Here is a 24059-nt window from a genome sequence, read left to right as displayed (position 1 = left end):
GGTGCTGCACCTTCCTTTGAGAAGATCACAATCTATTAAGGGATATAGACAAACAATATAACGTAGTAAATGCTAAAAGATGGCTTTATATAGGTACGACAGCACTGTGCAGCACAGAGGATAAAGTTACTAACTCAGTCTAGGCATGTCAGAGAAAGCTGCACAAAGGAAATAAAGGAGTCCAAAGGATGACTTGGGGGAGCAGGAAAGAAAGTCCACACAGAGGGAGCCGCATACGTAAAGTTATAGGTGAAGAGCATGGTGTATTCAGGAAACTAATTTACTCAATACGGTCAGAGTGCATGAGAGGAGAGGCAGGTGAGACTGATATGCTTTGCTAAGGTATATGGACTTTATCCTGTCTATAAGGAACAAAAGAAGCCTTTTAAGCAAAAGAGCAACATGTTCATATTTGTTTTTTAAAAAAAGATTATTTTAGCAATGGTATGATAGATGGATTAGAGTGGAGAATACGGAGAAGGGAAAATAGGTTAGGAGATTATTGCGATAATCCTGGTGAAAGAAGAATGCCTGAGTTAAGGCAATAGTGGAGGCACTGGAATAGAGCAAGATTCAAGATTTAGATGGCAAAGTCAAAAAAAACTTGATGAATGCTGGATGGGGGGGATAAGGGCAATGAAAAGCTCCTAGGTTGATCGCAGGCTACTGGTCCCTGGGTGCCATTATTAAATATCCAGAATACAGGGAGAGGAGCAGGTTTTTAGAAGAGGCAATGTTAAAAGATAGTGAGTTCAAGTAGGACATGTTGGGTTTAAGGACATGTGGAGATGTCCTATACAGAGTCAGTTTGAAGTTTAGGAGCAAAGTCTGGGCTAGAGACTAACATTTAGGAGGCAATGACATTGAGCTGAAGTAGTCACTGAGGCTAAGGAATGTATGGAACTGCCCAGGGGTTAACATGTAAGGTGGGAAATTACCAGAATCCCAAGCAACTGTAGCATTTAAAGGAGTAGGCAGAGGAAGAAGAAGCAAGCAAGAATGTCACCACAGAAGCCAAAGGAGGAAAACATTCCAAAGAGGAAATGACCAATAGTATCAAATGCTATAGATCAAGTAAGATGAGCCTGAAAAGTGTCTACTGAATTTGCAACTGAGAATTCACTGGCAACCATGGCCAGAGCAGTTTCAGTAAAGTGGTTAAGACCAGAGTAAGATCAAAGTGAATTGAGGAGTGAGTAGGAGATAAGGCTAAGGGGAAACGACATGAAGATGTACTCTTTCAAGAAATTTGGCTGTTCGTCATTCCTACATACCCATGAAGAGCTGCTTTGCCCTTTTTTTTAAAGAGCCAATAAGCCTATTTATATACAGATAATAAATAATAATAACAAAAATAGCAGCAGCAGCTGCAGCTAATATTTATTTACTTGGTACTTGCTTTGTGCCAGGCACTACTCTGAGAACTTTCCATTAATTACATCACTTAATCTTCATATAACCCTAAGGTAAGTGTACTATTATTCTCATTTTACAAAAGGCATTTAGAGGTTAAGCAGCTTGCTCAAGGTTACCCAATTATTAAGCAGCAGAGCCAGGGTTCAAACTCAGGCAGTCTGGCTCCAGAGTTCATGCTCTACCCTTACATTACATTGGAGAGCCATGGTGTCTGGGTACAGAGAGCCTCATGCAGTACAGGAGCTCAAAATTTTTTGCCAATTAAATTCATGAATTTATTCAAACCTTACATGATGTATTATCTCCCTCCTCTTTCCAAGGGAGAAAAAGGGGCAAATTCCTCTAAGCCTAAAATTAAGCTCTTAATACTTTTTTGGAGTGGGGGTGATATTGAATTTACAAAAGACTTGGGAACCTAATGGGATAGAAGGCAAGAAATGAATTTTAGGGACTTCCCTGGTGGTGCAGTGGATAAGACTCCACGCTCCCAACGCAGGGGGCCCGGGTTCTATCCCTGGTCAAGGAACTAGATCCCACGTGCCTGCCGCAACTAAGAGTTTGCATGCCACAGCTAAGGAGCCCGTGAGTTGCAACTAAGGAGCCCTGGAGCCACAACTAAGGAGCCCACATGCTGCAACTAAGGAGCCTGCGAGCCACAACTGAGGAGCCCTGGAGCCACAACTAAGGAGCCCACCTGCCACAACTAAGACCCAGTGCAACCAAATTAAAAAAAATATATATATATATATATATATATATGTACACACACACACACACATTTTAAAATCTGAATTTTAGTCCAAGTCTGACTCAACAGCCATTTTACTTTGGACAAATCAACTAATAAGGCTACCCTTCAGTTTTCCCACATAAAAAGTAGGTATGATAACCCATGATCCAGATACCTCACAATGTTATTATAAGAATGGAATACAAATACATGAAAGTGCTAAGAAAAAAATATAAGTTCCATATAATGAGATCTTCTGATGTGGTAACATAAGCACCAAAAAGAACCAGTTGGGGGCAGCACGATGCAGCACTTCAGATCCTTGGATGAAGTGGATCAGGTCTGGCAAGGCAGAGAGAATGGCTAAAGATACGCCAAACTTCTCAAAAGGGAAACCTGTTGATCTGCTTCATCTTGCTTGATAATCCAGCTTTGGAAATCTCAAAACGAGGCATAACGACAGCATTAGCATAGTGCCCTCGTCTCTTCACTCTAGTTGAATCTGTTCACAGTTTATGTCTGAGGTGCTCATTTGCTAAAAAGAAACTGAACTTGCAAATTCCAAGCTATATGGGGGCAATGAAGCTGACAGCTAAACATGCAGACAAATTTCTTTAGCTCTGAGAGTGAAAAAGATATGAAGAGGTGGTGGTTCACTTCTTTGGCGTGGTGACAGTGTGACATGGAAGGCCTGACTTTGGGAGCCACTCAGGCTTCCTCCTGAGGGCCAGGCAGAAAAGACTGGTGAAAAGCCTGTATGTGTATTCTCTGTGGGCCAGGCTAAGCCAGAGACTCTTGATTCTGGTTCAGAGAAACACATGTTTATTACTCTGTCCAGTCATGTCTCTGAAAACCTGAGAAATCCACAGACCAAGCCACAGGGTGGAGAGCAGAGGAGAGAGGTGAGACAAGGTGAGGAACCACACTGGCTAGTGGGCTCTGACTTTTCCTGGCAAGATGGAAAAAGCACAAACCAGATCCAGAGAGGGAAACCAAATGGAATTTATTGTTACAACCCACTTCTCTTGCCTGCCTTTGGTGAATACTTTGGTGGAGCTGATAAGCCTCTGGGCCCTCAGAAACCACAACTTCTCAATGTCTCAAGACCTTTGCATGTATGAGGAAAGGAAGTTTGAGATCTGCCAAGAAGGAAGATTTCTAAGTTGCTACACTGTGTGCCCATTAGTCGGAATGTCCACTTCCCTATAAGCAACTCCCTGTGCAGACTCAGCTGGTGTGTGTTCTGAACAAATCCCTCTGTGGGAAGCAGAGGCAAGAACAACTGTTCCAGCACATTCAGCTTTCCGGGCTGGGGATAACAGCTGCTTTGCTTTCATTTTCTTCCAGACCACTCCCTTGGGAGCTCTACAAAACCACCTAAGGCACTGGCAACACATTTAAATACCTACTAGAGAGAGAAGATTTTACAACTTTTATTGTTGTTCTTTTAAACTTTCAAGTTCAGAAAACTATAGTATCAGCCAATCAAATGTGTTATAGGTACTTCAATACCTCTAAGTGACTGTTCCCCAACTTTACCTACACCAAAACCTCTCCTCTTCATGGTCTAATAAAATGTTAGCGTTTCTGCCATTTCATTTGTGTTTGATACTTGATTTTATTAAAGACTCTTTTCTTAGAAGGCACTCAGTAAACAAATGTGTGTTTGGTGACTAAACAATATTACTATGTATGTAAGAAATCATATGCCAACACCCTAGAAAATCATCAAAGGGACGGGTAAGTGGACACTTAATTCTCCACTCAGAAATATCAATTCAGGGAATTCCCTTGCCGTCCAGTGGCACTTTCATTGCCATGGGCCCAGGTTCAATCCCTGGTTGCCGGGGAACTAAGATCCCACAAGCCTCACGGTGTGGCCAAAAAAAAAAAAAGGAATATCAATTCAGGTTATTTCTACAAAGATTTATTAAGCGCTCCTCCCATTCCTGTCACCCCCTTATGAGAGTAAGAACCTGTCCATTTACATCAACATTATATCTCCCAGTGATTGGAAGAGTCCCAACCACATAGTAAATGTAGGTATGTAAACACTCAGTTTACACCTTAAAGAAGTTCAATGAAATACACATAGGTAACTAAATAATACTAATAACCCTTTAGCAGAGGTAAATACTTGGGTATGAAAGTAGATACTGAGGAGTTTAGAAAGTTTCAGAGAAAAAGTAACACCTGAGTTGGATCCTAAAAAGATAGTTAAGAGTTGTCTAGGCTGAGAGTATGGTTCTTCCGACATACACCCTATAGGCTCTGACAGTACCACTCAGACACAGACAGACACATAAACATGCCCATACAAAGAATATTCTGGAGCAGGACTAGGCAATACTTACCTCTCCCTGAAGTAACATTCACTACACCCAGGGCTCCTGTTCTCAATTCTTGCTGATTCTCACCATAACCTCACCCAATCATAACCAGTCAGAAGAACAAGGCAAACGGTTACCTTTTTTTTTTTAACTTTGAATTATCAATGTACTGATACCTGTAATCAAACAAACATCTATGAACAGTGGTTCAAAGACATATTCGGAGAGGTTCTGAAGAAAACATCAACTGTAAGAATTATTGTACCTTTTTTGAAGAATCTACCCAAATAGCCTAGAGCTAGGGCACTTACCCAAGGCAGATAAATGTGCTACCATCCAACTAACAGAGATCATTTGCTGCCACTTAATTAGCACAGTTGTCCTGAGGTAGACCCATTCATCTATCCATCCACCTACACAAACACTGAAAACCTACTACATAAAAACATAAAACTAAGTGGGGCGAGTCCCTGCCCTTAGTTCACAGTCTAGTCTAGTCGAGTTCACAGTCCAGTAGAGATGACATATAATCAACTAACAATTTTTTTTCATACAGGACAATGATCAGACATGCTTCACAGAAATATCATTCTAACAGTAATGTAAAAACTGTACGGAAAGGTCAAGAATTGAGGCTGGGAGAACAGTTAGGAGGCTTCTGGAATCATCCAGGTGAGAAGTAACAAAGGCCTGAGAAAGACAATGGCAGCAAGAATGGAAAGGAGGTTAATATCTGAAGACATCTCAGAGGTAGAACCAATATGATTTGGTATTTAATCAAAGGTAGGGAATAATTAAAAGAGATACGGTATACAAAGTATGTCTAGCACAGTGCTTAGCTCACAGTACACAACTCATTCTCCCCACTATCAATATCTAATCATCATCATCCCTCCCCTAGGTTATGCCATTAGCTTTCTAACTAGTCTTCTTTTCCCCTTCTTTATTTTTTTTTTTTTTTAATATTTTCTGTACCTCTTAGGGTTGTGATTTTTTTTTTTTAATATTTATTTATTTATGGCTGTGTTGGGTCTTTGTTTCTGTGCGAGGGCTTTCTCTAGTTGTGGCAAGTGGGGGCCACTCTTCATCGCGGTGCACAGGCCTCTCACTATCGCGGCCTCTCTTGTTGCGGAGCACAGGCTCCAGACGCGCAGGCTCAGCAATTGTGGCTCACGGGCCTAGTTGCTCGGCGGCATGTGGGATCTTCCCAGACCAGGGCTCGAACCCGTGTCCCCTGCATTGGCAGGCAGATTCTCAACCACTGCGCCACCAGGGAAGCCCCTTTTCCCCTTCTTACATCTTGAACAGACTTAGCTCTCATTCCAATCCATTTTCCTTAATACAGCCAAGATTAACCTTCTAAAATGCCAACTGAAGCCACTCCCTTGTTAAAATTATTCACTGATGCCCTATTACTCTTAGGATAAAATCCACAATCCTTAGCATGGCATACAAAGTCTTTCACTCCTGCTTATAAGGGTCTGACCCCTCCTTACTTGCACGTTTGTGCACATTGCTGGTCCCTTTACCTGGAATACCTTCCCCCACATAGGCCTGGCTAACCACCCATTGAGGATTCAGATCTGTTTCCTGGAAGCCCATATATAGGGTTGGGAGTAAAAAAGACATTTTATGCATAAGGAACACAAAGATAAAGTGCAGAGATTAGTAGTTATTCCTTTTTGTTTTTCTTTCCCTGCATAAAATATAAGTAGGGGAGAAGGGATAAAGCTAAAAAGTAAAGCTGGGCAGTACATTATAGTGGTGAAGCCCACAAACTGCAGAGTTAGACTGCCTAGGATTGAACCTCATCTCTGACTAGTTGTGTGACCCTGGGTTAGTTACTCTTTAACATTCATCTATAAAATGGGAATAATAATAGAACCTAATCCATAGAATTATGAAGATTTAATGAACTGATGTGTAGAATGCTTAGAACAATGTCAAAGGAAGTTCTCAATATGTTAGTTGTTATTATTGCTATTATTATTATATTTATTGTTAGTGTAGAAGTTCTGTAACACCAAGATGAAACATCTATAGTTAACTTAGCAGATCATGGGGACCACTAAAGGTTTATAGGTAAAGGTATAATATAATCTATTGTGTGTTGAACTATGTCTCCCAAAAAGATAGGCTCAATTCCTAACCCCTGGTACCTGTGAATGTGACCTTATTTGAAAATAAGGTCTTTGCAGATGTAATCAAGTAAGATGAGGTCCTATTGGAGTAAGGTGGATCCTTAATCCAGTATCTTAACAAAAAGAGGAGAGGAGACACAGACATACAAGGAGAATGTCATGTATCGATGGAGGCAAAGGTTTGAGTGATGCATCTGTAAGCCAAGGAACACCAAGAGAAACTAGGAAGAAGCAAGGCAGGATCTTCCCCTAGAGCCTTCAGAGAAAGCAAGACCCTGCCAACATTTTGATTTCAGACTTCTAGCTTTCAGAACTATGAGGGAATAAATTTCTGTCTTTATAAGCCACTCACATTGTGGTGCTTTGTTATGGCAGCCCTAGGAAACTAATACATGACCAAAACTACATTTTAGAAAGCTCATGGTGGTAGCAGGATAGAGGAGGAGCTAGAGGGAGGTTTGAAGGGTACTGCATCAGTCCAGATGAGAGACGACCAAATGCCTGACTTAGAATGCTATCATAGGCATGAAAAAGTGGGCTAGAGTTAGAATAAGCAGAGGTAGAATCTAAAGGATTCAGCAACTGAGTGGTAGATATGAGAACTGAGGAAAAAGAGTCAAAGGCAACTCAGAGATTCCAAATAGATGTGTTGAGAGAAACAAGGGGAAGAGATCCTACAATCTTATATACCAAAAGTAAGTCAGAAGCCCATCAGAAACCAGCATCAATGCCAAATAGCCAAATCAGTGGCTTGTCAAACCTCTTCTCTGGATGGGCCCTCTGCAGAGGAGGGCCTGGGCCCCGACCTAGTTTTCACTGAAGCCCAACAATGCCATTGTGCTGGCCACTGTATATTTGTTGGTTGGCTCCAAACACAAAGGCTAGCAGACATCCCATCCTGCTGGCTTGGTTTAAAGAAGAAAAGAAAGCTTTGTTACTGCCCTGGGTAATTCTGGGACAGGCATCCCAAGAGCGCCCTGTGGGAGGCTCATGCTCCAAAGGAGCCTCCTGTTCTCAGCTTGAGGTTCCACAGCCACTGCAAGTGCACATCCACACATCTGCCAAGGCCTGAGTTTGCCACGGTTCAGCCTCCACTCCAGGAGGTCCACCGGGACCTGCCTGACTCAAACAGTCAGTAGTAATGAACTGATTCAAAGAGAAAGGGAACCCAAAATGTGTTTCAGAATATTTAAATGTTTCACTCTCTCTGCCTTCATATATGTTTACTGCCCAGAATACTCTTCTTCCCCTTCACAGTTTGCTAATTCTTATTCATCCTTCTAAACCCAGCTTGAGTCTCTTATTTTGGAAAGCATTTCCTGATACCCCATCCCATACTTTGTGCCACTTTTGTCCCCTGTATGTATTTCTACTATTGCTTATCATGTTGTACTATAACCTTGATGGCAGGGACCAGATCTTTCTCAACTCTGTAAGCCCAGTATCCAGTGACACAAACAATAAATTGTTGAATTAATAAATGAATGATTAAGTACATTTAAATAAATAGAGGCAGATTTTAAGTTCCCTCTTTTATTTGAAGCCCTCCCAATTCTGTCATTAATGTAACTTAAGATCAAAAAGAGAAATGTGCTTTTAGAGGAATTTTCTGATAAATATCATGCAAAACAAACATTTAATAATGCTTACTATATGGCAGATACTATGGTAGCAATGAATTTAAAGCAAAATACAAAACAGTGTGTTTGGCCACTCAGTAATATGAAATTAAGGATCCTTTGACACTGTCAGCAGATTCCTTAAAATGGTCAGAATCATATGGACTTAAAAAATATATCTAAGATCTCCTTTTGAAAATTATAGAGGGTATTTCTTTTATCAGTAGCTGAAAGCCAAGTAGAAGAGGCCATAAAGATATTGCCCCCTCTTTCCTCACACTTCCCACAGACACTTAGTATAACCCATTCACCACTTTAAGAACATGTTTGTTTAACGCACCTGAAGTAGTAAGAGTGTTTTTCTATGCACGTAAACTACCATAAACAACAAAATGACTGTTTACCCACAAGATTCAAAAAAGTATGACTGGGACATCCCTGGTGGTCCAATGGTTAAGAACCCACCTTCCAATGCAGGGGACACAGGTTCGATCCCTGGTCGGAGAACTAAGATCCCACATGCCGAAGGACAACTAAGCCCTCGCGCCACAACTACTGAGCCCACGTGCCACAAATAGACAGCCAATGCACCACAACTAAAGACCCTGCATACCACAAAGAAAGACCCCGCATACCGCAACGAAGATCCTGTGTGCCCCAACTAAGACCCAACACAGACAAAAAAAAAAAAAAAAAAAGGAACGACTAAACTTTTCCCACAGATTTTTAATTCTTACAGCAAACATCTGATAATCAAAATCAAATTTGTTTAAATAAACATTAAAAGATAAATCTGTAAAACAAATCTTCTCAAAGAAATGAACTAAGATAATAATAAGACTATTTTCTTTGCCCCATAAAGCTCTACTAGCAATCGATGGTTTCAGACATGATTTACGATCAGCCCAGGGCTCCTGACTACTCCATCCAGCTTGCTTTCCTATCCCCAAGTCCATAATATCTCTACCAGCAACATGGATATTAAGGTCATGTTTAAAAACATTCTTCCCTCCAGCTTGCTACCCCACATCTACTACAACCCCACATTCTCCAGCTTCAGACAGGAACCTCTGACATTCACCTGGTGATTGGGCTCAGAGTGAACAAAGCAATCTATTAAGGAAGACAACACATCCTGCCTCCCCTTAGCAGATCTCAGGAGTAAGGGCTTGACAGTGGACAAAATGAAAAATGGAAACCAAAAGAGGTTAAGTTTCTAATTAAGGTGATTTATATCAAAGGAGACTCTGTCCTCAAATGAGCTAATCATTTCTTCTACCTCTTCTGCCCATATCAACACACTACTTGGTCTCTGGGTAAGGAAGAAGTCAAGCAAAAGTTAGAGGCAACTATAAGCTCAAATGGTATCTTCTAGTGGCAAACGGTAGGTAGGGGGGTAGAAAGGGAGGAAAGGTTTCCAATTTGCTATGTGGAAGACAACTTCCCAACCCAATAGTCACTCCAAGTACAGGCAGAAATCTCCTCTGAAGGCTAAGGGTCAGATAGGTAACTAATTACCCGCAAGTTCACAAAAATTCACAAAGACTAGTTGGAGTTATCAAAGGAAGGGGTGGAAACAGAGGACTCAGCCAGTTCTGATTCTACTGCAGAGAAAACAGACTTGAGGTCTGGTGTATACATAAGTATCTACAGCTGTAAGGAAAAAGAGAGAGCCTTTTCTTTGGTTTCAGACCATCTCAAGTGTCAGAATGATGTGCCCTCTGTAATTCCCTGGCGGTCCAGTGGTTAGGACTCTGCGCTTCCAGTGCAGGGGGCATGGGTTCAATTCCTGGTTGGGGAACTAAGATCCTGCATACTGTACGGCCAAAAAAAAAAAAAAAAAAAGAGAGAGAGTAAATGAGAAAAATCAGATGATTAATCTTGAGTGAAGTTAAGTCTAGATTTATTTTACCAACATGTTCCAAATTATCTTTCCTCTATCAGCCACTGGACTCTCTGGGAAGCAGCTAATGCTGGTCTAAGGCCAACTCTCAATTCAAACAAAGCAGCAGATCTGGATATCATGTCACTCAGAAGCGTTCTAGGGATGCTAAATTCTAAAACATTTTTCTAAATGACTAAAAGCAGAGAATGACCATATCACTGAATTCTAAACCCTTTGCAAATAAATTCTGAAAGTCCTAACGCACAATTAACTTCACTTCTTGAGTTCACCGAGAAGAGGTTCAATGCCATTCCTAGATCAGTGTCTAGCAGAATAAGCCCCAATAAATACTAATTGAATTAATGAAAGAATTAAGTGTCCCTAACTATCTATCTACATATAGAAATCCCTTCTACACTCTCCATGAATCAGCTCTCATCAGCTACCTCAGTCTTCAGACCTTAGGCCAGAAAGCTCTTGTCCAAGGAAGGGCTTTAAGATGTAGTGATGTGTTATCCCTGAAAAGCTCAAAGACTGAGTCTGGTCTTCCGTAGCAAAGAGACTATGCCGATTACAGTGTTATGTTAAAAAAAAAAAAAAAAATCCCAGGTAATACACACACAGCTGAGGAAGTTCTCCAGCAGCACTCTCCAAGTTTTCCACATCTCAGTAAATGAAACAACCACCCACCTAGAAAATGGGCATCGTTTGATTCCTCACTCTTCTTTCTTACCTAAGTCACAAGACCTTGTCTTTCTATTTCTAAAACAGATCTTTAAAAATCTTCACAGATACCACCGCAATTCAAGCTACCCACATCTCTCATATAATCTATAAGTTTCTCCTCACTGGTCTCCTTGCCCTCACTTCTGTCCCTCTACAGTCAATTCTCCAGAGCAGCCAAAGTGCTATTTTAAAATGCAAATTGTATCCTACTACTCTCCTGTCTAAAATCCTTCAACTGCTTCCTGCTGTATTTAAAACAAAATTCAAAATCCTCACCATGGCCTATAAGGCCCTATGATGCAGCCTCTTTCTCTCTCTCAAATTTTTAATCTTCTTCTCCCTAATCTTCATGAATATCTCCTTTTCTTTTAGGTATTCTCAGAAAAGTATTTCTATGACCTTATGTACAGGATAAGCTAGTCAGTATCAACATATATACATTGTCCTTACTTATCTCATGGATGGATCAACAGTTTTTTCAAAGGTACATACTCATGAGGAAAATAATGCCCAAGGGTATGGAATAACAATATAATATGATGGGATAGACCTGAAAGGCAGTCCATTCTAAGCCCCACATCATACAATTGAAGTCCTTCTATAACATCCTTGCCAAGGGGCCAAAGTAACCCATATTAGCTTTATGAAGAGAATTGTTAGGGAAGAGAGTAATCATACTAAACACAACTGTCCTCCTTAACTGTGGTGCCCTCTAACCAATACTCACTCCAACTTTCCAACATCTAAGAATGTGGTCTTTAGCTTCCTGAGCTTAATGTAACGGCAGTGCCTGAGGAAGCCTGCTACTTCCTCCACCAACCCCAAGCTCTTCAATGACCTGTTACCTATTTGTTGCTAGTGGTAAACAAAACAGAACATGGTCCCAGTCCTACTGGAACTGACATATGAGAGAGACAATAAACAAACATTCAAATAAATGAAGAACTATATGTTATGAGATGTGCTACCATGAAAAAGGAAAGAGTGCTATCAAAGAGAATAATAATCTAAGTAAAGACCTAGATGGAGGGAGATCATTGGGAAAAGCCACTATAGTAAAGTGAAAATTTAAACTAAGACTTGAAAATTGAGTTAAGTAGGTAAAAATGGAAAAAGAGCTTTTCAGCTATTATTTAATCTAATCCTTAGCTTCTTTTTATATAAAATAGCAATCATAATAGCTATACCTCACAGGGTTGTCATAGGATGAAAAAAGAAAATGCATGCAAAACTTTACATTCCATATATATTAGCTATTTCTCTAACGAGCATGTATGATTTTATAATCAGAAAAAAGTTATTTTTTTAAAAAAGTGTCCCTGATACTGCCAAGTACAATAAATTATTGGTTAAAAAAATGAAATATTTTCTCATCCAAACACCTTAGTTGACTTAAAGACTTATCAGGTAAGTAACATGTCTGTTGTTTTATTTGTAAGTTAGTGCTCAGTTCTGTTCCTTCTGGGTGTACCAGAAATGTATGTTTGATTGACTAGCTAATCTGGGTAGAAAAGAAACTGTTGAGCAAATTAGTTACAGAGGAAAAGGATGACTATGCAAGAGGCCTTACAATTGAACAATGTAAGAGGCCATTTAGAAATTACTCCATTCATGAGGCAAGAGTTCCAGCCATTCATACAGGTACTAAAATGCATTGGAAAATTTACCTCAACTTCACTTTTTAGACAACATAAAATGTTTGTTGTTTGCTTCCTTTCTCCCTATCCAATCATTCAGCCAATGTCTATAAAAGAGTGTCCTAAACACAAGGTACTGCTGGGAGATTAGGAGCATACAGATAAGTAAGACACTATCCCTGCCATTATATAATAGCCAGCAACTGGTTTTACATAGCACTTTCACAGTTACCTCATTTGAACTTTGCAAGATCTTTAAACATTCTGTCATCCTTTTCTTTTTGTTCTTTTAATAAATTTATTTATTTTATTTATTTATTTATTTATTTTGGCTGTGTTGGGTCTTCGTTGCTGCGCGCAGGCTTTCTCTAGTTGCGGCGAGCGGGGGCTACTCTTCGTTGCGTGCGCGGACTTCTTTTGTTGCCGAGCACAGGCTCTAGAGCACGCAGGCTTCAGTAGTTGTGGTGCACGGGCTTAGTTGCTCCGCGGCAGGTGGGATGTTCCCAGAGCAGGGATCGAACCGTTTCCCCTGCATTGGCAGGCAGATTCTTAACCACTGCGCCACCAGGGAAGCCCTGTCATCCTTTTCTTATGAATGAGGAAATCAAGCCCAGAGATTTAAATAACTTGTCTATGGTTATTCAACTAGTAATGGTGGAACCTGGATTTGTACCCAAGTCTTTTGACCCTCAAGCCTGGGTTCCTCCTCTAATCTAGGAGCTTACACTTGTGCAGGGAAACTAAAGCAAAAATAACTTCAGTATATGGCAAAATGTTTAATAAGAGGTGCCAAAAAAACTGTAAGAGAAGGTCGATGGAGGGAAACATTTTGACTACATAACGGAGAGGTAGGGAGGTTTAGCAGTGGCAGAGAATCAGGAAAGGTTTTATGGAGGAATAAGTGGACTTTGAGCCAAGTCTTGAAGGGAGGGAAGATTTCCATAGGATAAAGGGAAAGAGTGTATTCTGGGCTGAAGAAATAATATGAATAAAGAGGCAGGAAAACACACAGTGTTTAGTAAACACATTAAACCCAGTTTGCCTGAGTTACAGAGTACTTGTTAAAGAGGAGGAGAACTAGAAAAAAAAAAGGCAGGATGATGCTAGAGCACAGAGGACCAAATATCAGGCTAAGAGTTTATCCTGAGTTCCATGTTTTAACACTAGCTGTGCATCAAAATAACTTATGGCACTTTATTAATTTATTTTTAAAAACAGATGCCTGGGCCTCACCTAAGACTTTAACCCAATAGGCCTTGTGTGAAGTCCTGGCATCTGCACTTTCTAAAAAGCTCTTAAGCAATTCTGGTAAGCAATTAAGGTTACAAAACTATACTGTAATCAGCCAGGAAATCACTGAATGCTTTTGAGCTAGAAAATGCCACTGATTATTCATTTATTCATTCAATCAACAAATATGATAAGGGACTTCCCTGGTGGTCCAGTGGTTAAGACTCTGTGCTCCCAATGCAGGGGGCCCAGGTTCAATCCCTGGTCGGGGAACTAGATCCTGCATGCCACAACTAGAGATCCTGCATGCCGCAACAAAGATGCCACGTGCCACAACTAAACCTGGCACAACCCAAATTAATTAATTAATTAATTAAAAAATTTTAAAAGATGGTATTAAAAAATATATATGATAAGCAGCTATCATTGTCAGGCACTATGCAGGACCCAGTGGATGTCAATGCAAACAAAACAGCCCTTGCCCTCAAGGAATTTATAAACTACATACACAAGCAAACAGTGAATTAAAGTCAATGATAAATACTATTGTATTATGGGAGCATGTAGGAGGGGTACCTAACTAATCTTGGGAGATTAGAAAAGGCTTCCCTAAGATAGTAATAGCTAAGCTGAGTCCTGAAGGTTAAATAAGAGTTGGCCAGACCATTGGGAGATGGAAGGATTGTGTCCTAGGCAGAGGGAAGAGCTGGGGCAGAGACCCAGAGGTGGAAAGGGTCACATCCCATTTGTGGAACTGAAAGAGAAACAGGTTCAGTACAGCTGTAGTGCACAACTGAGACAAGAACCAACAGGTCAGAGAAGAATGAGCAGTGAGGCCACAGAGATAATGAGTACCAGGATTAGATGTTTTGACTTTACCCTGAGGGCAATGAGGAGCCATAGAAGGGTTTATGCAAGGAAAACAAAATTAGATTTGTATTAAACACTGTGGTGTTGGCAAAAAGACAGACATATAGACTAATGGAATAGAATAGAAAGCCCAGAAATACACCCTCATGTATCAAGGGGAAAGGATAGTCTCTGCAACAAATTAGAGATGGAGAAATGCAAATGAAAACCACAGTGAGATATCACCTCACACCCATTAGAATGCAACTATTAAAAAAAAAAAAAAAACCCAGGAAACAGCAAGTGTTGATAAGGATGTGGAGAAATTAGAACCCTTGTGCACTATTGGTGGGACTGTAAAATGGTATAATAGCTATGGAAAACAGTATGGTGGTTCCTCAAAAAATTAAAAATAGAACGATTATATCATTCAGCAATTCCACTTCTGGGTATATATGCAAAAAAACTGAAAACAGGGTCTCAGAGAGACATATGCACACCTATGTTCAAAGCAGTATCATTCACAATAGTCAAGAGGTAAAAGCAACCCAAATGTCCATCGACAGATGAATAGATAAGTATAATATAGTACATATATACTTACAATGGAATATTATTCAGGCTTAAAAAGGATGGAAATCCTGTCACATGTTACAACATGGATGAACCTTTAGGACACTAAGCTAAGAAAAATGAGCCAGTCACAAAAAGACAAATACTGTGTGATTCCACTTTTCTGAGGTACCTAGAGTTGTCAGAATCATAGAAACAGAAAATAGAATAGTGGTTACCAGGGACTGGAGGAAGGGGGAAATGGGGAGTTGTTTAATAGTATAGAGTCTCCGGCTTCCCTGGTGGCACAGTGGTTGAGAATCTGCCTGCCAATGCAGGGGACACGGGTTCGAGCCCTGGTTTGGGAAGATCCCACATGCCGCGGAGCAACTAGGCCCGTGAGCTACAATTACTGAGCCTGCGCGCCTGGAGCCTGTGCTCCGCAAAGGGAGAGGCCGCAATAGTGAGAGGCCCGCGCACCGCGATGAAGAGTGGCCCCCACTTGCCACAACTAGAGAAAGCCCTTGCACAGACACGAAGACCCAACACAGCCATAAATAAATAAATAAATAAATAAAATGCAGTAATTAAAAAAAAAATAGTATAGAGTTTCATTTTGCAAGATGAAGAAGATCCAGAAATCTGTTGCACAACAATAAAAACATATTTAATACTAACTATTGAATTGTACACTTAAAAATTGCTAAGATGGTTAAAAAAGAGATCTGTATTTTAAAAGGACCACTCTGGCTCGCAATATGGACAGTATGGATTTAACGTGAGGAACAAAACTGACAGGGAGACTAGTTTAGAAGGTTGTGGCGAAAGAGATGGCAATGGCAGAAGGAACTGGCCTAAGGTAAATGCATTCAGGGTAGTAAGAGGTAAAATGGTCAGGTCATGGTGACTGATAAGATGTAGAAAATGGGAGAGGTCAGGGATGAAGGAAAAGAGAACTATCATTTGTAGAAAAGCTAAGCACTCAACTAATACTTTTACAAGTTAGTAATTCATTTAATAAACATGTATGAAGTAGCTACTTGTGCCAAGTACTACAGAAGACTTTAGACAACTTTTCTGCCCCTTCACAGGACAACTTCTCCTTTTTGAAGTTCACCTAAACTGGCCGTTGACACAAAGTGTCTGCTTAATAATTATTTGTTGAGTAGGAAGTAGACACAAGCAATTACTATGAGATGGTGAAATGAGCTAAAATGAGCATGTTGAGGAAAGAAAAGCTTATGATTCACTTTGGAAATCACTGATCTAAGAATTTACTATATAAGCAAGCAATGGTGACCATGATAACAAGAAAAGACCAACATAAAGAGCAAGTAAACACAGAAGGTACAGACAGTAATTAGGTATCAGGTGTAGGAATGCTGAAATGCCCTAGAATAGTAGGAATGTGTGAGAGGTATATTGGGAGACCACCCTCCCTCCATTGTCCTACTTGCTACAGAATCCAAAGCAGGAAAAGCTGTCAAGAGCCACCACAGACCCAATTCCTATGAATGATACCACTTACCAAGTTAAGAAAAACATACTTGTCAAAACTTCTGTTAGAAACAGGTTTAGCCGAAACTCACAAAGAGATCTATGAATTCAAATGCCACACTAGTTTCACAATCATGGGGAGGATTAAGAGAAATATTAGCTAGAAATCTCGTAAACCATTTTCTAAATCCTTCTCTGTCCTATCACTATCAACACTGTGAAAAGATTCATCAAATGGTTGGCCTAAACGACCTTGAAAGAGGCAGATGTCTTTGTGGCTAACAGTTTAACTGCTGGAAGCTCAAGTGTTGGGAAGCAGTTTTCATTCATTCATCCATTTGTCCATTCACCCAACTAACATTAATTGCATGCCTTTATGTGCCAGTTACTGAAGATTCAGCAGTGAACAAAATAGCCAGGATCAAGGAGCTTAAAGTCGAGTAAACTGGATTACAGTCAGGTGGAACTTGACTCAATCCCAGCTCCACTACTTAGCTAAGAGACCTCAGATAAATTAATTTCTCTCTGAGCCTCAGATTTCTCACCTGTAAAATGGGGAAAATAGCACATATTCCATGGGATTGTACGCTAATTTATCCCCACCCCCACCGCCAAGGGAGAGGCTTAGCAGGACCTGGCACACTGAAATAAGAAAAACGACTTAATGATTTTCATTATTATTACTCGGGAAGTAATACAGCAGTTGAAAAACGCCTCCTTCTAAATCAATAAAATATTTTCTAGTGAAAAAGCTGATAAACAGAAACAGGAATGTGCAGAAGGAGGGTATCATTCAGAGTACTCCCTGGAATCCCAATGCTCTATGAAGTTATCTCCACTTGGAGATAACTTGAACTTGAACAGGTTCAAACTCAACCTGTTCAAAACTGACCTCTTGATCATTTCCCATCTTGTACCTCCTGTAGTCTTCCCCATCTCCATTAACAGCAACTCTATCCTTCAGATGCTCAGGCCAAAAACTTTGGTTATCCTTGAGTTATTTCCTCTTCTCAAACCTCTCACCGAATGCATCAGGAAAGCCTGTTTTCTCTACTTTCAAAATAGATCCAGAATCACAAGGTCCACTGCTACCACTCTGGTCCAAGTTACCATCACCTCTCACTTTTTTTGGCATAGTCTCTATTTATTGCATGGACTCTGTTGCAATAGTCTCTCTTAACTAGTCTTCCTGCTTTCAACCTTGCCTCCTTTTCAGTCTATTCACCACACAGTAGCCAGGGTGATTCTGTTAAGAGGTAAGTCAAAACATGTCACAACTCTACTCATAAACCTCCAAAGACTTCTCAATTCATCCTGAGTAAAAGCTGAAACTCTTACAATGGTCTGTAAGACATTATGTGCTCTGGCCTATATTTCCTCTCTGACCTTCATCTACTACTATTCTTTTTTACTCCCTCTGCTGCGGCCACATCACCGGCTTTGGAGTTCTGCGACCACATTCAGCACCATGCATTTCTGCCTCTATGTCTTCGCACTTACTGTTCCCACTGCCTAGAACACTCTTTCCCCAGATATTCACATAGCTAGCTCCATTACCTCCTTAATTTTTATCTCTTCTGTGATACTTCCCCTATCCACATATTCAAAATTGCAAACCCCACAGCACACAACACCATATATATTACAATTTGTTTTCCTGTTTAATCTAACTCCTCTGCCCACCCCCTGCTCATTACAATGTAATTTCCATGAGGGTAGAGATCATTATTTGTTCATTATTATATTCCCAGTACCTGGAATAGTGCTGGACACATAGTGAGAGCCAGTAAATTTTTTTTTTTTTTTGAATGACTAAATGATCTAGAGGCAAGCTAGCAAGTCAGGAGAAAACTTCTTTAACAATAAAGTAAACTAAATGAACTCTTCTATTATTTGTGGGTTAAACTGCCAACCGCAAATTCTTATTTCTCAAATGTCTTAGGGAGTTACTAAAATTACGGGCAGGAAACATGTACCACAATTTATTTAGAGATTTTTTTATCACTAAATGACCAAACCAAAAAGTTAAACAAAAGCTACTTTTTTCAAAAGTAAAGAAGATGCCAACATGCATTAATAGGAATGCTTTAGCTATTTTTACAAGTATAAATGAAATAAACTTCTAATCGTGAAAGGACTTGAGATGTAACATTTCACACTATTTTTGACTTCTGGCTCTTTCCACTGGAGTTAATTCAGCTTTCTTATATACACTATGGGCCCAGCCACACAGGGCATTATACAGACCCTATTTAAGAGACTGAGTTCCACTAGAGGGATTTGACATAACTTGGAAAGTGGAAGGGAGAAGAGAGACAAGGGCATCCCAGGTCCTGGAAGGCATATCTAAGGCCAGCATGTGTAGAAGACAGCAAAAAAACCCACCCAACTAAAGGGAGAGATTTGAATTCTGAAATCCGATTAGAGAGAGTCTAGAATGCTAAACAGAAGTTTTTAAACAGAAGCATCACATTATCAAAGTATGCCTAATGAAGATTACTCATGTAGTAGCATATCAAATTGAAGCAAAGACATATTAGGGACAGGAAAAGCAGCCACATGCTTGAAAGATACGGTATGGGTATGCTGCCAAAGTTAACCCAAGGCAGGCACCAGACAACTTTGCATTTGGCTCAAGGTAAATAAGGCCAGGAGAATACTCTGTACTGGGTCACACAAAAGCAAGAAAAGCAGCAGGCAAAACTAATGGCAATATCACTGCACACCAAGAAACTGGAATCGGGGTCTGGCTGCTCATTTTTATAAATAATGCATGAGTTTGGTCACTGAACCCACAGAGTTTCCTTTCATTGTAAGCTCTCTGATTATATAAGGCTTCTTACAAGTCTGACAGAAACCGACTCAGAAACAACACATATCAACCCACATAAACAAGGAGTTTCCAAAGTAACTCTTCTTTAAGAAAGAAGGTGTAGAGTTGGGGTGGAAATGGTGAGTGAGAAGAGGATGAGGGCTATGTGAATTAAAAAATTCTCTTCAGCCACCTGCAGGGCTGACCATTCCCTCATGAGGGAAGAGCATTTCTTTCAGTACCAAGTATCTACCTGGCTGAGGTGACTTTGCTGCAAAGAGGCCAAGCAATTGCTCTGTTTATAGCTAAGTGGTTCTCATTGCCACAGTGGAAAAAAGAAGTTCCTCCATGGCAGAAATGGCAAGAAAGACCCCAAAACATCCTACCCGCCAAGCAATTCTTTTGCTGACTCCCTGGACCAGAGTATTGTCACTTGAGGACCCTGCCCCATAACCTTATACCCTACTCATCCCCCAAATTCCCAATCTTCTAGGCACTAAGAGGTTCTGCACAAAAAGGTTCCCCAAACTGTTTGATTATGAGGATATTTCCCTCTTTGTGCTTTTCTTAACAAACTAAAAAACAAGAATAAAAACCAAACAACAACAAAAACAAAAACAAAGCACAAAAAAACATTATGAGATGTCGTATAATCTGTCTGGAAGCATCTCTCTCTCCTCTCTTTCTTTGACAGCCCCCACCCCCCATCTTGACTATAGAAGAGAAAACATATAGCATGTAAGTTGGTGGCAGCCACTTTTTGATTATGAATGACAGCCAACCTTAGGGTGAAGCTGACAATGTAAGCACAGAACAAAGAGATGGAAAGAGGTGGGGGGGGGTCCTCTGGATAACATCTATTTAGCTGTTGAATTAAACCAACCCCTAACCTAATAAACTGCTGGAATTCCAGTATACATGTCCTTTTGTTGTTTAAGGCCATTTAACTATTTTCTGTTACTTGTACCCAAATACATTCTAATATAACCAGTAACCAGCTTTCCCAAATAACCCAAAATATACAAAGTTAGTCAGAATCGAATTCTACAAATACTACACATGCTACACATACAAGAACCTGTGCTCAGCACTATGGGGAATACATACGTGAATTAAGGACATCATGTTGTAATGGAAACAGTACAGGCTATGAAGTCAGATGAACCTGGATCTAAATCCTACTTTGGGGAAATCATTTAATTTCTCTAAGCCTTAGTTTTTTCATCTATAAAACAGAGGAAATAGGACTGTAGAATTGTAAGAATTATAGCTAATATATAAAACACCGAGCATAGCACTTAGCCCATAGTGGGTGTTTAGTAACTGGTAGTTATGATTTTTAAAATGAGAGCAAGTCTTTACCCTCAAGTAGGGTAGAAAAGACAAATAATTATGATGTGCTGACTGGGATATTTATAGGGTATGGGAAATTGCAAACAAAGGTTCCAATTCTTCACCCCTTACTGAATCAATGTCCTTTGACATGTAACTTTGCAGTATGCTCCCAGTGTGGACTCGGGCATGTGACTTGCTTTGTCCAATGGGATGTTGGCCAAGCAAACTTGAACATAAGCAGAATCATGAAAAGCACTTGTGCAAATGGGCTGGCATACTCTTGCTATTCTGGTTTCATCTTAAAAAGGACATGTCCAGGTTAGCCCACTGGTCCCAGAAGATAATGAGAAACAGCTGGAGCGAAGTGCCCCACAAAGCCCAGCCTAGAGCAGACCACCAGCTGACCTGCAGATGCATGAGTGAGCACAAGTGAGAGCAGCAGAACTGCCCAACTGGGCCCAGCTCAGCTTAGCTGAACCTGCAGAGGTATCAGAAATAAATGTTTATTGTTGCATGGTTTTGTGGCTGGATATTATACAGCAATAGCTAACTGACCATACGGTTATATTTTCTGTCTTTAAAAACCAAAGATTTCCACTTCCTTGATATTTGTGACCAAATGAAAGATAAGGTTAGGTCTTCTGAGTCAAAGACACACTTTTAGATTCTTTTTTTTTTTCATGAACAGTTGGGTTTATTTCAACAGCAAGTTTGAAACTCTTGCTTCTGGCAAGAGTACTACAGTAATTATATTAGGAATAGACAATTTCCTACACTGTCAAATATATAAAAGTTCCTTCTGCATTTTCCTCAACACTGATCAACAGGCAGATTCAGTCCACATTTGCTTTCATCTACTGAGTGTACCCAAGCTTCTTCTTCAGAGATTCTGGCATCTCAGGTGGAGGAGGGCGAGGGAGCCTGAAGTAGACCTTCACGGAGTCATAGATGAACCACTGCAGCGCAGTCAGAGTACCGATCATGATGATACGGGCAAAGAGTCCCTTCCATACACCTCTAAATCCAAGTCTCTGGAGGACCAGAGACGCACTGCTACCCTTCTCTTTATTCAACACAGACACCACAGAATCAGCAGGGTGAGAAACAATGGCACAGAAGACTCCAGCTATGCAACCTGCCACAAATGTGACAACCAGCTACTCTGGCTTTGAACATTCACTTCGGGGTTTGGGAAGCACAAACTTGACAATGCTTCAACAGTACGTTCAAAGCAGGCGAACTTCATCATGGTGTATGGTATCTGTCTCATCCAGAGAAGGGCAACCCCCTTGTAGAATGCCTTTAAGCCTTCTTCCTTACACATTTTGGGAGCTGCATCCCTCAAAGTGTTAGCATAGCCTGGTTGGGTTTGAATTCGAAACTTAGCAGCTTCCATAGGAGCCAGAGCAATGTCAGCAAAGAATTCAGCACTGGCAGAGGCAGCCAAATATAGTGATGTGCGCCAGAGATAGGCATTCTCCTCTCCAAGCACATTGCTATACAAAACTTTGAAGACTTCATAAAAGCCAAATTTGCAGAGCCCTTGCATAGAGTAGCCAATGAAAGTCGGAGCCCATCCTTTGGCCAAACCACGAACACCATCTTCTTTGAGTGTAATTGAGAATCCATTAAATATGCCCTTGTACTTTTGTGGGTCCACCTGCATACGGCATTTCACTAAATCCAGAGGAACAACAGCAGTGTGTGTCAGACCACAACTTAAGACCCCACCAAAGCCACACAGTGCATAAAGCTTCGCAGAGCCATATTCACAACCGTACTCTTCCACAGCGGCGGCTGCCAGCTTGCGGGAGCAGCGGGGTGGGCCCGGGGGCCCGGCGGGGTTGCTGCGGGGGCCCGCAAGACCATCTTGCACCAGCTGCAGGTGGGGTGCGTTGAAGGGGTTCGCCCGCGCCAAGTGCGCCACGGACAAGAACATCTTCTCCCTAAGATGGCGAACACACCACCGCTCCCTCTGAAAGGCCAGGGCTCACAGAGCTAGATTCTTAATTCAACTTATTAAACTCAAAAGGTTCTACACCTAACCTTTTTTTTTTTTTTAAAGGAACATTTATTTATTTTATTATTTTTTTTTGACTGCGTTGGGTCCTTGTGGCTGCGCAGGCTTTCTCCAGTTGTGGTGAGCGGGGACTACTCTTTGTTGCAGCGCGCGGGCTTCTCATTGTGGTGGCTTCTCGTTGCGAAGCATGGGCTCTAGGCATGCGGGGTTCAGTAGTTGTGGCACGCGGGCTTAGCTGCTCCGCGGCATGTGGTATCTCCCCAGACCAGGGATCAAACCCGTGTCCCCTGCATTGGCAGGTGGATTCTTAACCACTGCGGCACCAGGGAAGTCCCTCTACCTGATATCAACTTCTTTCTCTTTAACAAATACTCATTTGCTTAAAAACTTAGAAGTCTATCCTTACTAAAGGTAGTTTAAAAAAACACACCTAAATGTCTTACTGTTCCAAGTTCAATTAATGTCTACAATTACAATGAAGACTTGTGGAAATGGTTGAAGCCCAGAAAAGTCTATATCACCATTGTATATGAGAAATATTCTTCTTAATAATATCAATACTTTATAGGCATTAATAAGACCTATGCTTGTCTACTGTAATTATTGGCAAACTATTTTAAGAGAAATAAGGAATGGTGCTCACATTACTCTGGAGGGCAGGCATTCTGCCAACCAAGAAATATTTACTAAATATCATCCAAGTTCCAAGCAGTATGCTTGATGTTAATAATAATTTATTTTTATGATACTTAGTGAAACCAATAGCTGTGCTGTCAAGTCAAATTATAAGGCAATTAAACCTAGGAGTCTCCAGAAATCTATTGCATGATGGTCTTTGCTGATCCCCTTCTGAAAACAAGCAAGAACATTTGGATATTTGGGCTTCACGGCCTTCAGCCTATTAACATCATAATAAAGATTATTAATATCATAAACTATATCAATATCTCATTAATGATACTGGAAATATACTCACAAAGCACTTACTATATGTTGTATATGGCTATAAACAAGCTAATAAGCAACAGAAAATATTATTTAAGTGCAACATGGCCAAAAGAATGTTGCATTATGATCATACATTTCTGCCATTTCTACTACACCCACTTTTAAACTTGAGACATGATCAAAGATTTCAAAGCATGTTCTTCTTTGTTAGTAAAACCGACGCACAAGCCCTTCCAATGAACTCACATTTCAGAAAACAGTGATATAAACAGAGAGTGCAACAAATACTTTTACAAGTGTTTATTAGTTTATTAGTGCCAGAGCTTTGGTGG

The 24059-nt window shown here is 40.5% G+C and overlaps 1 protein-coding gene and 1 pseudogene across 5 annotated transcripts in view; both read right to left on the bottom strand.

Annotated features, from left to right (window-relative positions):
- The window catches only part of TESK2 (testis associated actin remodelling kinase 2), a 103953-nt gene that overhangs the window by 14008 nt on the left and 65886 nt on the right, over positions 1-24059 (bottom strand). The gene's annotated exons all lie outside the window — the stretch shown is intronic.
- LOC309615624 (solute carrier family 25 member 3 pseudogene) lies at positions 10320-22765 on the bottom strand (annotated as a pseudogene). The gene has a single exon. The product of its transcript is annotated as a solute carrier family 25 member 3 pseudogene (transcript).

The sequence above is a fragment of the Balaenoptera borealis genome (assembly GCF_965194805.1).
Source record: "Balaenoptera borealis genome assembly, chromosome: 1".
NCBI classification, from domain to species: Eukaryota; Metazoa; Chordata; class Mammalia; order Artiodactyla; family Balaenopteridae; genus Balaenoptera; species Balaenoptera borealis.
Note: the sequence above shows the minus strand (reverse complement) of the source record. Positions and strands in the feature narration are given on the sequence as shown.